This window comes from Prosopis cineraria, unplaced genomic scaffold, assembly GCF_029017545.1.
Source record: "Prosopis cineraria cultivar Desert tree isolate PC_DT_omini unplaced genomic scaffold, ASM2901754v1 PC2, whole genome shotgun sequence".
Lineage (NCBI taxonomy): Eukaryota > Viridiplantae > Streptophyta > Magnoliopsida > Fabales > Fabaceae > Prosopis > Prosopis cineraria.
The window spans coordinates 46,861,948-46,875,151 of NW_026555333.1; the positions used below are offsets into that span (position 1 = coordinate 46,861,948).

The 13,204-nt window shown below is 31.2% G+C and overlaps 1 pseudogene; it reads right to left on the reverse strand.

Annotated features, from left to right (window-relative positions):
• Window positions 1-12,034, reverse strand: part of LOC129302828 (3-ketoacyl-CoA synthase 11-like) — a 32,958-nt pseudogene extending 20,924 nt beyond the window's left edge.
• Window positions 12,035-13,204: the final 1,170 nt, after the last annotated feature.

Sequence of the window (13,204 nt, forward strand, 5' to 3'; positions counted from 1 at the left end):
AATCAATAAATATAGTAGTAACTACCAAAATTTAAAAGGATAATTTTAAAAACCTTTTAAAAAATAAAATGATCTGTAATAATTAGAATAGGGTTTAGGAGTTGGTTGTGCATGGGGAAGGTATTAGGCACCCCACGACACCTGTTCATAAGAACGGTTATCCTAAGTTAATTGTGTAAATTAATTGACCTTTTAATAATATCTTAGTTATCCTTTATTGCACATGAAAAATAAAGATAAAAAATAAAAGAAAATAAATTATTTATTTACATGGAAGGACTTGACTTAGAATCAAAGCCTAGAGTCTACGTATCCTGTAATGGGGATTAAAGTCTATGTAGTTTGAATATTATTATTTAAGTTTTTTTTTACATTCTTTTAATTAATTTCTTTTATGAAGAGAATGATATTTTGGGTTATATTTTTATTTATTATTTTTATAAAAATTCATTCTTTGAAAGTACCTTTGGGTAGGAAGAAAATAACCAGTGTTAGAACCTAGCAATTTAGTACCACTTACAGTCCATTAGTTGACACTCCAAGTACGCATGGTGATTTAATATCACTCATGGCAAACCCTAAAGAAAATTTCTACGTAAATAATTTTCTATAAAAGAATTTAAATATTAAATTTTAGAACAAAATTTGATACTTGCAATGATTTAGTGTCATTCATGGTATCTTCTTTTGATATTTTTAGGGATTTAAAGTGATTTAGTATTACTCATAGTATAACCTAAAATATGCTAAGAGTTTTATTTTTTTAATAATGTACAAGAAGGGGGAAAATTAACCAGTATTGGAACCTATAGTGATTTAGTATCACTCATAATTCATTAGTTGACATTTTAAGTACACATGGTGATTTGGTATCACTCATGGCAAACCCTAAAGAGTTTTCAAAAGGAAAAAAATTAATTTAATTTTAAAAAATATAAAATTTAATACCTACGATGACTTAGTATCACTCACAATATCTCATTTAACATTTTTTAGGAATTCATGGTGATTTAATTTCACTCATGAAAAATCAAAAAGATTATACTTTATGAGAGCCTATAAAATTAAATCCATTTTCTTTTTATGAATTAATACCAAAATTTATGAGACCTTTTGTTTTTTTGGAGACTGGGTTGATTATGGGAACACGCTAATTCCATCTATTCACACTGATCATCTAGACTTATATGGCCATGAAATAGTTTCATACGGAATGATTGTACAAGTACTATTAACCAAGAGAAAGGGGAAACAAAGATAAAGGATAAAGTGATGAAGAAAAAAAAGAACAAAAAGAAGACAAAAAAATGCAAATGGTGCTTCTCAATTTTGCTAAAAACGACAAAGATAAAAGAAAGCAAAGAAGAGAAATAATAAAAAGGAAAGAGAAGATTAATATGAATATGTGGCATTTCAATTTCCGATATAAATACCAATAAAACAAGAAAAAGGCAGCACTCTAACTATTAGACTTAAAAGGTAATTCATAGCTTCATAATCTGTTGAGTATGAGAGATACATAATAGTGATAGACTATGTTTCCTCGCTGTTCTACCATGATCCCAGGAATGAAAATATGAAAAGCATGAAAATCATCTCCATACCTTTAGCAATTTCACCGTTTGTCCTCACTTTTCTCCAGCACTCTTTGGCCTCCCCACCAATTTCTTCTTCTCAATTTTTCCCAGTCCTTTTCTCCTTCATAGATGTCTCTTTTATAGGTACTAAATAGGGTTCTCTCACTTAATGATAGAATCAAACAAAAAAAGCAATTTTTATTTTGACTCTTTTTCATTATTTTAGATTTCAAATTTTTTCCTTAACAAATTTCAATCAAGGCATAATTTTCTCAAATCAGATTTTAAATATTTTAAATTTCCTTTAAAAAAATTCAAATTTAATGGGAACATAATTAAGGGGATTTGGGGTAGAAAGAAAAATATTATTGCTATTATTATCACAAAAGCCCCCTTTTTTATTCCTTTATTCCTTTATTTTATTTTTTATATTTTTATTAATTTTTAATTTACACTTGAAAGTTTGGATAAAATACAGTGTTTATAATCGCCTACTCCTATCTCTACTAAACATTAACCTTAGTCCCATCTTCATTTAGAGATCGGGAGGAAAGAAAAAAAGATTCGGAGCAACGTAGCAGAAGCATGGTATTTCGACTAACCTAAAGGGAGAAGGGATGATGAAATGGAGTAGACGATGCCTCCTTTCCAATGTCGATATTGAAAATCAATGAAACAAAATAGACAATGCCAACCCTAATGTCAAGCTTCTTGGTTACACTTCTTTACATCTTCAGTTTACAAGAGCCGAATGAGTTTCTTATTTAATTTTTTTTTCAATTTTTGGTGCTTAGTCAAATTTGATGGAAATAAAATCCCCACTAGATTGCTACTTAATTGTTATTTAAAATAATTTTTAACGCGGTTAGCACTTATTAACAGTTTCAAACAAAAAGTACCAACTGATGTAATGGAATAAACTTAAAAGACTCAATAAAAAGGGGGGAAAATTATAAGGACCAAATTAAAAACTCGGGAAAACTATAAGGACCGGGGGATTAATTTTTCCTAAAATAAACATAAAAAATAAATAGCAGAAGCATAATTTTTGTTGAAAAATATGAAATTGGGATGAAATGACTTGATAGATTTATGTTAAAATGTAAAGAAATAACAGATATATAAACAAGTGGTTGGGATTCGATTTTCGACCTCCGCATATGGAACAAATTAAAGAATCTACTTTTTCTCTAAACACTTCAACAGAGGTGATTCTAGAAGGTGATAATACCCAACTGTCATCAAAATGACAAGTGTATTTGCCACAAAGTACTCTTAATGTACATTTTCCATAGCATAACTCTTCGAACAAGAAGTGTGCAATCCGTTTTCTTATAGAAGCTAAAGTTTCCAGTACAAGCCGACATATGTTCTAATGGGAGTTAGCTTCTTTCTACTCAATTGATATAATGTTTGATATATAGAAATGTATCTATCTTATTTTTTTTTTATATATTTTTTTCCTAGAAAACACTATTTCTCGTACCAAACATGTTATAATTAAGGGTTAGGAGAATCAACAGGGAATTCATGAATATCATCCATCCGTATGGATTATCCTTTAATGAAGAACCGACACAAACATTATCCAATGCAACGTAAATACTACGCAGTTACAGTTGTAACTTGTGTTTCGGAATTAAGCTGTATGGGTATGAATTGTGTGGTGCTGATGACAATTTGGTACTTTGAACGGCGACAATATCTGAACTTTGTGTGGCTAGGCTTATGAAGAATAATATTGCATATGAAGCAAGAAAACCATTAGAGATGGTTTACGAATAATATGGTAGAAGCTGAAGATGCTTCTGGAAACGACAAGAGCAACAGGTTCATCGAGTACAAAATTCTCAACATATGGGTATATTTAGGCAATATAATGTTTGATATATGGAAAATTATTTTTTAAAAAAGAAAATAGAAAATGTATCTAGACAAAAAATGAGATTCTGGAAAGGATTATTTTTCTATCTACTAAATTACTTTTAAAATGGTGGGAGAGCCACACACAAGTGGAGGAAGATGCACCGTCACTTGAGAAAAATTACAAAATATGATTATAAGATTTCAGATTTATTGTACTCCTGAATATTGCTCCTCTCTTTTTCATATTTGGGAAAAATACAAACAAGTCTTATATAATACATTTAAATACCACAAGCTCTATTGATAATTTAACAAAGGAAAATGACAACTAAAATATGCGTGCTTTACTTGTCATTTTCCTTTCCTAAATTAACAATTATGAATCTTGTGGTATTTAAATATGTTGTGAGGAATTTCAAAGTAATTCTCCCTTAATATTTTGAACATTTGATTTATTTGATTCTCTCTTAACCTAGATCCAAATTTTCTAACTTTAACTCAAAGTCCAATGACATGATAGATGTATATAACTGATTTTTGAGATGTTTTGACTCAATTATAATTCAATGTTTATACTTTAATTTGGTGTAATTCAGTTTCTATAATTTTTATTCAATTGCAATTTAGTCTCTTAAATATTGACTCAATACAATTTAATCCCTATAATTTTATCCATTTAAAATGTTGGACTAGATATTTTAGAAAATAAAATTATGAGGAATAAAGTTATTTTTTGAAATTTAGGTACTAATATTTTAACTAGCAAAACTACAAGGATTGAATTACATCATGTCAAAATTTAAAATTGAAGTTATAATTGAGTCAAATTATAGGGACTAAGTTGCATTGAACTAAAGTTTAAATTTTAAGTTATAACCACTGAATCAAAATTATATAGATTAAAGTTAGTTGTTTTGTCTTATAATTACTACATTGTTTTTTATTTGTTCATAGCTTGAATGGAAGTTATCAGATTTGTCCGTTCAAAAAAACTGCATTTATGCTAAGATGTATGTATCTAGAGACGCAGAGAATTATTTGACAAAAAATGCAAGAGGAATATATATGTATATAATCAATTATTTCTACTTAAATATAAAATCAAGGGAAAATAATAATTAGAGACCCCATAAAAACATTGATGACAATTATAAACTCTAAATTATTAAAATCCTAATGACAGATCATAATCCTTACTTACAACAAATTATCTTTTATGATATAATAGATTTTAGTAAATCCCTAACTAATGTTACAAATATTTTCAATTGTCTTTTGTTGATTTTCCAAATGATAGTAAAAAAAATAACAAATGATTGGCCTGTGAATTATAGCTGATTTTTATAAATTTCTAATTGACATTATAAATAATTTGAAGTATATTTAGAAGATTTTCCAAATAATTTGTCAATATATTGAAAATAAAAAATTATAATTAATTGACTTATAATTCATAATTTACTCTCGTAAATTCTCATCTAACGTCACAAATAATCTCAAGTATATTTATTTAATTTTTTAAGTGGTTTATCTGTATATTAACATTAAAAAGTTGAGATTCTTAATTAATTTTCGTAAATTTTCAATTAAACGTTATAAATAGCCCCAAATATAGTTAGTGAATTTTTTAATTGAGTATTTATATTTTTTTTAATTGTAAGTAAAAACTATAATTTTATTGGGATTATAATAATTTAAAATTTATAATTAGTATTAATACTTTTATAAGGTCCCTAATTATCATTTCTCCTAAAATCAATTGATAGGTCGGGTGGTAGCACTAGCTAGCTAGCAGACTTGTGACTAGTCAAACACAAAGAAATTTAGTTGAATTGTCAAGCTAATTAATCATCATCACTCTATATTGCAAAGTGCATCGCATTCCACTGTATATCTGCAGTGGGATGAACAATGATTTTTTTTATTTTTATTTTTATTTTATTTTTTTGCATTTTAGATGTTATGCGGGACCTGCAATGTAAAACTGATCGTGGGGTTTATTGTGAAAAAATAATGATGAATGTAAGACCCATACAATAAAAATAATAGGTGTGAGGTCATATTTTTTTGATACTTATATATTTTTATTTGTGTAAGATAATAATATAAAATGTGTTTGTTTCACTGTAAATCTGTCGTGATACGAACAACAATTTTTTTTTTATATTTTTAGAGATTAAGTGGGGTCCGCAATATAAAAATGAATGTGATGTTTAGAGTAAAACGAATGTATTTGTAGGTGTGGAACTCTATTATTTGGTGTGTGTATATATATACACATATATAAATAAAAGATAATAACGTAAAATGTATTTGTCCCTAAATCTGTCGTGGAATGTACGAAAATTTTTTAATCTAATATTAAAAATAAGTGTACGCCTATAAAGTTTATAGATGAAAAATTAGTGATATATGTAAAACTCATAATAAAAATAATATGTGTGAGGCCCTATCATTTGGTGCTTTTATTTTTTATATATATAAGATAATAACATAAAAAGTATTTGTCCGATTGTAAATCTATAGTGGGATGAACGATAATTTTTTAGTTTTTTAAAAATTCCAAAGTTTGTAAGATCATGAAGCACTTACAATAAAATCACACACAACTATCTGGATAAATTTGCTATTAAGTTATGTCTGCATAATTTGTCAGGGGATAAATTCTAATAATATTTTAATTTTTAAATTTTTTTAGATTCTGACCATGTAGCATTCGCTAAATAATTCTAATTAATAATAGTTATTGGTGGATAAATTTTCTTCTTCAACTAATTATGTGGGACAGAACTTAGTAGTAATTTTTTTAATTTGATTTCAAAATTTTTCTCTTATTAATCAAAAGAAGAGAAAAAATATGATAGGAAACCAGCATATTAATCTTAGGTATAACACATTTAAAATAAAATAAGTTGTCACTTATATTTTCAATTTGCATATGAAAAATAAGATTTTAAATAAAATAAATTGTTGTTTAGACTTAATTTAAATTGTTCGGCAAAAACAAAAGAGGGTGTCGCGAGGCGTGCTAAAGATGCAAGGTCTCAAGAGAATGAAAGAACCTGACTTCTAATCAAACATGGAGAACTTGAGCTCCCTTACCACAGTTCACTCGGATGTGAGAATGCGAAGTAAAGAAAATTAATCTAGATGCAAGGAAGCAGAGATACATTAATTAAAGAAAGAGGTAGTAGGCTATGCCAGCTGTATAACAGAAAAATAAATACTAAAACAACATGATAAAAAGAAAAATAAAATAAAGAAGCATACATGAAGTCTGAGACTGGCAATTTGTTGATGGTGGTGATAATGATTGCTGAGAAAGGGCTCCTCTATTTATAGATGATCCTAGCTTGGTACTTAAGCCTTATGATCACCACTTTCCTTGAATTTAGAAAGACTTCTTCCATCGTGGACACTCATCATAAGTAGATTGTGAATGGTCTTGATTTAATGGCTAAGGCTTCATAAATATTTTTTTTTCAACTATTTTAAAACTGATTAAGTTGAGTTGAGCCCAAGCCTTCAAATTCACAATTTGGGTACAAACAATGCCCCTCGCATACAAATTGGCAGGAGCATTTGTAGGTCAATTTTGTATGAATATTTTCATTGACCCCATTTTTAAGCGTTGTGTGAGTAGTATATTTTAAAGGACTAGCTCATTCTAATTCTGATTGATGATTGATTTGGTACTTTACTTGAAGGACACTTTTGTGGTTAAGGATTAGGGACCATGTGGTCTAACTTAAGATCAAGTTTTTTAGAGTTTAGGACCTCAAGAGCTAGTTTTGGAATTGGCATTTCATGTTTTTAGACTTTAAGGACTGACTCTGTAAAATCTAACTACTATGAGGCCCCTGTGGAGAAAGCCCTTTAAGAGAGAGCTCTGACTTTGGCCCTTGTGGCACCTATCTTTAATTATGGCTATAATCCCTGTGGTTCTTAGAGTTAGGAAAAAGGGCCAGCCCTTTTAAGCCCGAGTTTCCTTCAAACCTGATATACGAAGTCTGACCCTTGACATAGCAGGCTCAGGGCCAGCCTTGTGGGCTTTAGGCCCTTTTAATTATTTTTTATTTTTTTAAAAAATTTTTAATCAAACAAAAATTACTTCATTCCAATATAATACCCAATCAAGAAAGGTACAAAAAAACTTACTAAATAACATTTAAATGAACTAAAAACACAAATAAAATAATAGCAATGCAATAAGCAATGGATCGACTAAGCCAACAAACACCCAATCAAAATTTAATGAGATTGAGCCTTGAAGGACTGAGATATGGGACTAGGAGACCGAGAAAAACAAAGAGCACGAGCACAATATGTGCATTAGATAGAACTTAACTCATTAGTCACGAATGCATGAGCATGATAAGTGATAGAAGGATTTAGAAGATCAATGACAACGAGTGTCAACTAGTCAAGCATTGTTGAGATTTGGTTCTCAGGAGGGAGTATTATCAAAGTGAGCAACAACGATGACTAAAGAGTGAGCAAAATAGGATCAAGGATGACTTGTGAGTTACGATGACAGGGACGGGGATAGTGATGTGATGACTTGCTGAAGAGCAAGGACAACTTGTAGTGGCAAAAAGGAGAGAAGCATATTGAAGAAAGAAGAGTAAATGCTGAATTGAATGAATCATTATCGTGGATCTAGATGAATTAGGAGATTTAAGATTGTATTTTTTTAGAAAATAGCAGCTAAGGATTTCTGTATAAAATTTATATCAATTAAGAATCAGTTGTTGTTAAAACCTGAATAAAAAATAAGTTACAATGAACTATTGTTAATTTAAAATGAGTTGTTATTAAAACCTAAATAAATACTTATTGATAAAGGCTCACCCGAATCCACAAGTATCCACTCAAATTTTGACAACAAGTGATCCTTGACTGATATAATTTTTAATTAGTGATTCTTCATTGCTATTTTTCCTTTTTTTTACCTTCCATCCTTAGTAGATATGGACTGATATATGATGTGGAGTAAGATTTAGTTTTTTTTTCAAATTTAAAAAGAGTGAAAATTATGAGAATTAATTAAAAAAATATGCACATGTGGGCTTAAAATTAATTAAAAAAATATGCATATGTGGGCTTAAACGGGCTGGCCCTCCCATTTAAGCCCGATTTATTATTTAAGAGTCATATTTGCAAGCTCGACCCTACTATTATATGGGTTTAAATGGCTTGGCCTGACGGGCTTGGCCCATTTTTCTAGCTCTAGTAGTTTTGGCCCCTATGATGCTGGCCTCTGTGGTTGTGGCCCTTGTAACTTTAGCCCCTGTGGCGCTGGCCCCTCTAGTATTGGCCCTTGTTGTTCTGGCCCTAGTGGCTCCCTGGCCCTTGTGCCTTTATAACACTTGCCCTGAGTGTTATCCAAAAATCAGACAATTTAAAAAAACTAAGTGTGGTTAAGGAGTTGATCCTAAAACCAACTTAGGAAAGAAATAATTTAAATCAATAAACAAATATACCATCACAAAATAGACATTTAAAGATTTATAAAAAAATTTTGGTTCTACCTATAGTGCATGGAAGCAAGTTAGATGAAACTGGGATAAAAAGATGCTGTCATGATAGCTTTTTTGGGCCAACTTCTGGGAGGCATCATTCTGTCGTCCGACTTTCGGTCAAAGTAATTTTAAAGCTCACACGTCAGTCTTAATGATTACTAGTGGTATACTAAATTGAAAAACGATCTAACGGTTGGATCAGAATTTGGACACTATAAAAGATTGGATAAAGTTACTGTCATGACAGCGCTTTTGGACCAATTTTTGGAGTGCACAATTTCATCATCTGACCTCTAATTAGAGTGATTCTAAAGCCCACATGTCACTTTTAAAAAGTAATTTTAGCATACCAAATTTTAAAAAGATCCAATGGATGGATTGAAATTTGTACATGTTGCAACATCACTACTGTTCTTGTCATGACAACACTTTTGTTGTTATAACAGCTCCTCCAGATCAAATTTCAGAATGTACCGTTTTCCATCCGGAGTTCGATTGATGTGATTTAAAAGCCCACATGAAGCTTATAAAAAATTTTATTTATAATTCAAATTTTAGAAAAATCCAACGGTTGGATTGAGATTTGGACACCTAGATGCAAAAGTGTAGTTTTTTTTTGTAAAAATCATTTTCAAATTATCCAAATCTCAACTTAAAAGTCATAAACTTTTGGTAACACTTTGGACACGTCAAATAGGATTAAGAGTACCTAATAAAACATTTAAATGATGAAAAATCCCCATACATTAAAATTTGACCACCCAATTGCCATTTTTCAAAATGGACTCTAAACCCTCAAAATGTACAAATCATATAAGAATAGTCAAAAATCAATCTAAATATCATGTATTTATATAAATGCACACACTAATATTTTCACTTGACTCAGAAATCTCTATGGGGCCCACATATCCACTCTCTTTATCCAAGGTTTATGTTTGCCTATAGCACACTATTTGCAATGCAACTATTTTGCATTTGCTTATAGCATCACATATATATATATATATATATATCAAAATAAATATTTACTTATAGTAGAAACTTGGTCTACTAAATAAATCCATCAAAACACACACTATAACCAATTTTCCTAGCCACAAGTCAACAAGCAGACAAAAATTCATACACGAACAACCCCTAGCTCTGCTCCTTTCCCCGTCCACCACTGGTTTCTTCACCTGGACCTAGAAATATTGAAAAGAAAGGGGTGAGACAACCACAATTTCAATAACAAAGAAATCATGCCATTAGTGAACTCCCATTGAAATATCACAAGTTTACATCACCCTATTGGTGAATTCCCATCAAAATCATGCCTTTCACTCTTGTCTACCTTTCCCGAGTATTGATCACTTCAATACTCTAAGGTAGTATAACAAATATCACTCCTCCCTTAAACGATTCCTTAACCTCTCTAAGGTACCTAACCTAATTACACTTCCTTAAGTGCAACTTCCATTCTCTATAATTACAATGCATGCAAACAACCTCATTTCCATAAAAATATTATTGTTAAATGAATAGAAAATGTATATGCACTATTATCCAAGTAATACCTTATAAGTCTTTATAAAACACAATTAATTACATTTAATTATTTAAAACATGGAATACATGATAACTAGTAATATTTATTCAAAAATAGCTAAATAAAATAATAAAAAATATAAATTTTTCTTTTACCTCAACCCTTTATGCCAAAAGGATTTTTCTTTATACAGAATGAAACTTAGCTTGTTCTTTATCCTCCAATTAGATTCCACCAATAGTTTCCTACAACATATAAGTGATCCATATCACTTTTCATGACAAATAACATTAATGAAGGCTATAACTCATACCACACAACTTAGGTCAATGAGCTATAATCCATCCTAATAGTCCATATATTAAACTAACCATTCATATAATATCACTTAACCACCAAAATAATTTATTAGCCATCACTAGGCCAATTTTCAATTCATATAATTTTTAATCAATTAAAAACCTTTACTTAATGTCACCAACTTTCACCATTAGCCCTTGTAATGAAAACTAAACCTTAATTTAAATGTTATTGGGCTCAAATAGAAAAATTATAACTAATTCAATAGGCTTAAACTATTAAGGAGCAAAACCCAACCTCTTGGGGTTTGAATTTTACCCTAAAACTCTATTTTTCATCCAATTACCCACTCAAAATTTTAGGGCATCATATAGAAACTCAAAATAACCTCTCAAAAATTCAAGGAAACTAAAGTTTACAAGAATAAAGCCTTTAAGATCAAATTTTAAAAATTTCCTCTTCCAAAATTGAAGAAAACAAAGGGAGAGGGAGGAGGATTGAAGTAAGAAGTTTACCTATCGTGTAACTAAGCTTGCAACACCCATAAAGCCTTCTGGATCCGAACTTCGCTCCCTCTCTTTCTCCTCTCTTCTTCCTTACACTCTCTCATCCATTCGTTTCTTTTCCTGTGTTGTTATTTTCAACTTCTGCTTTCCCTTTTAAAAATTGATTTAAACAATTTAGAAAAAATTACAAAAAAGGGCCCATTATTTTTTATTATAGCATAAAAGCCCGGGTCAACTTTGGTAATTTTTTCATAGTTAAAAATAAAATAAAACTAAACTTTTGTTGAGTAAAATTTAAATTCTGGACCTCTATCAAATTATTTTTAATTTTAATTTAATTATAGATATTTTATTTTTTAAAATAAATTTGAGTTTTAAAATTTTCAAGATATTATAGCCTTCAACCCCTCTGGCATTGGCCCCCATGGCTTTGGCCTTTTTAGTGCCATCCACCCTGGTTTTGGCTTTAGTGGCTCCACTGGCCCTTGTGGCTTTGGTCCCTATAACTTCAGCCCCTCTAGTGCTGGCCCCTGTGGTTTCAGCCCCAGCGGCTCTATCGACCCTTATGATGTTGGCTTCAATGGTGCTGGCCCTAATGGCTTCATCCCTTCCAGTGCTAGCCCCTGGGGCTCTAGCCCCTCTAGCACTGGCCCCAGTAGCTTCATCCCCTCTTGCGGTGGCTTCTATGGCTGTGGCCCCAATGACTTTGCTGGCCCTTATAGAATTGCACATGAAACTTTTACGCTATTTCCATCTAGCTAAGAATTGAGTTGCGGGGCAGTGAGGTATACCATGTGAATGTTGGGCCTATGAGAGTGTTCAGGAACAATCTTAGTTTTAAATTGGCAAAGTTGTCATAGTTGGCAATCTCTCGACATTGGATAGTAAATTTTCCAATGTGATATAATGTGGACTACATTCCATCTCCTAAGAACAAGGTGAAATTAGGAATCTTATAGCCCTGAGGGTATGGGTTATCTTTGTCTATGTATTCTGGGTAAGGCTTTGAGAAAGTGGGATAGCCAATTGGCCTTAGTCTTGGTTTGTATATGTCCTAAATAGAATCTCTCAAGGCCTCCATGTTCACTAATCAGTTCAAAGGCTCATTCTAATAGTTTGGGATTATTCTCATGTCCCCCGAGTTGCTCATGTCGGCTTCTGTCAATAACATGAGGGATTATTTAAAGGATTAGTGTTAGCAAAAATGTGGGGATTAGGATAGTCCCTTACAGCTACATGGCCCTAAGGGCTTGCGCTTGCATTAACTCCTACCTATTGTCCTCTATGAGACCCTAAGTTTAAGCCTGCTTCTCGAAGAGTTCCTTTCAAGAACATGGCTAAGTTCCTCATTCCATCATGCAAAGACTGCATCATGATTTGTTGTCTTTTCTTTTTCCTTTGTTCTAACATTTCCAAGGACATAGCAAAAAACTTTTGGTTTTTCTCCAGTTGTTTATTGATTCGGTCTAGAATTCCTCATAGCACTTTTAGTATTGGACCATTGGATATGATCAATAGATTTGCCTATCCACTTCCTGGCTTTGACTTAAGGCTCATGTTACTGCTACCTGTTGATATCGATACTATATGCTCACGATATTTAGCCATCTCAGCTTTAGGCATCAATGGTTCTAACCCTGTGAGTGTAAAGTTCCCTTCTAGTTTGTGAGAACTAGCACTTGTTTCATCATTCTTTTTATCCTTTCTTATCCTTTCCATCTTTTGTTACATAGGTCCCACCAAGCATGCCAAAAATTGTTTGATAAAAACAAAAGAGGGTTTCACGAGACATGCCAAAGACACAAGGTCTCAAAAGAATGGAAGAACCTGACTTCTAATCAAACATGAGGAACCTGAGCTCCCTTACCACAGTTAACCCGAATGTGAGAATGTGAAGTAAAG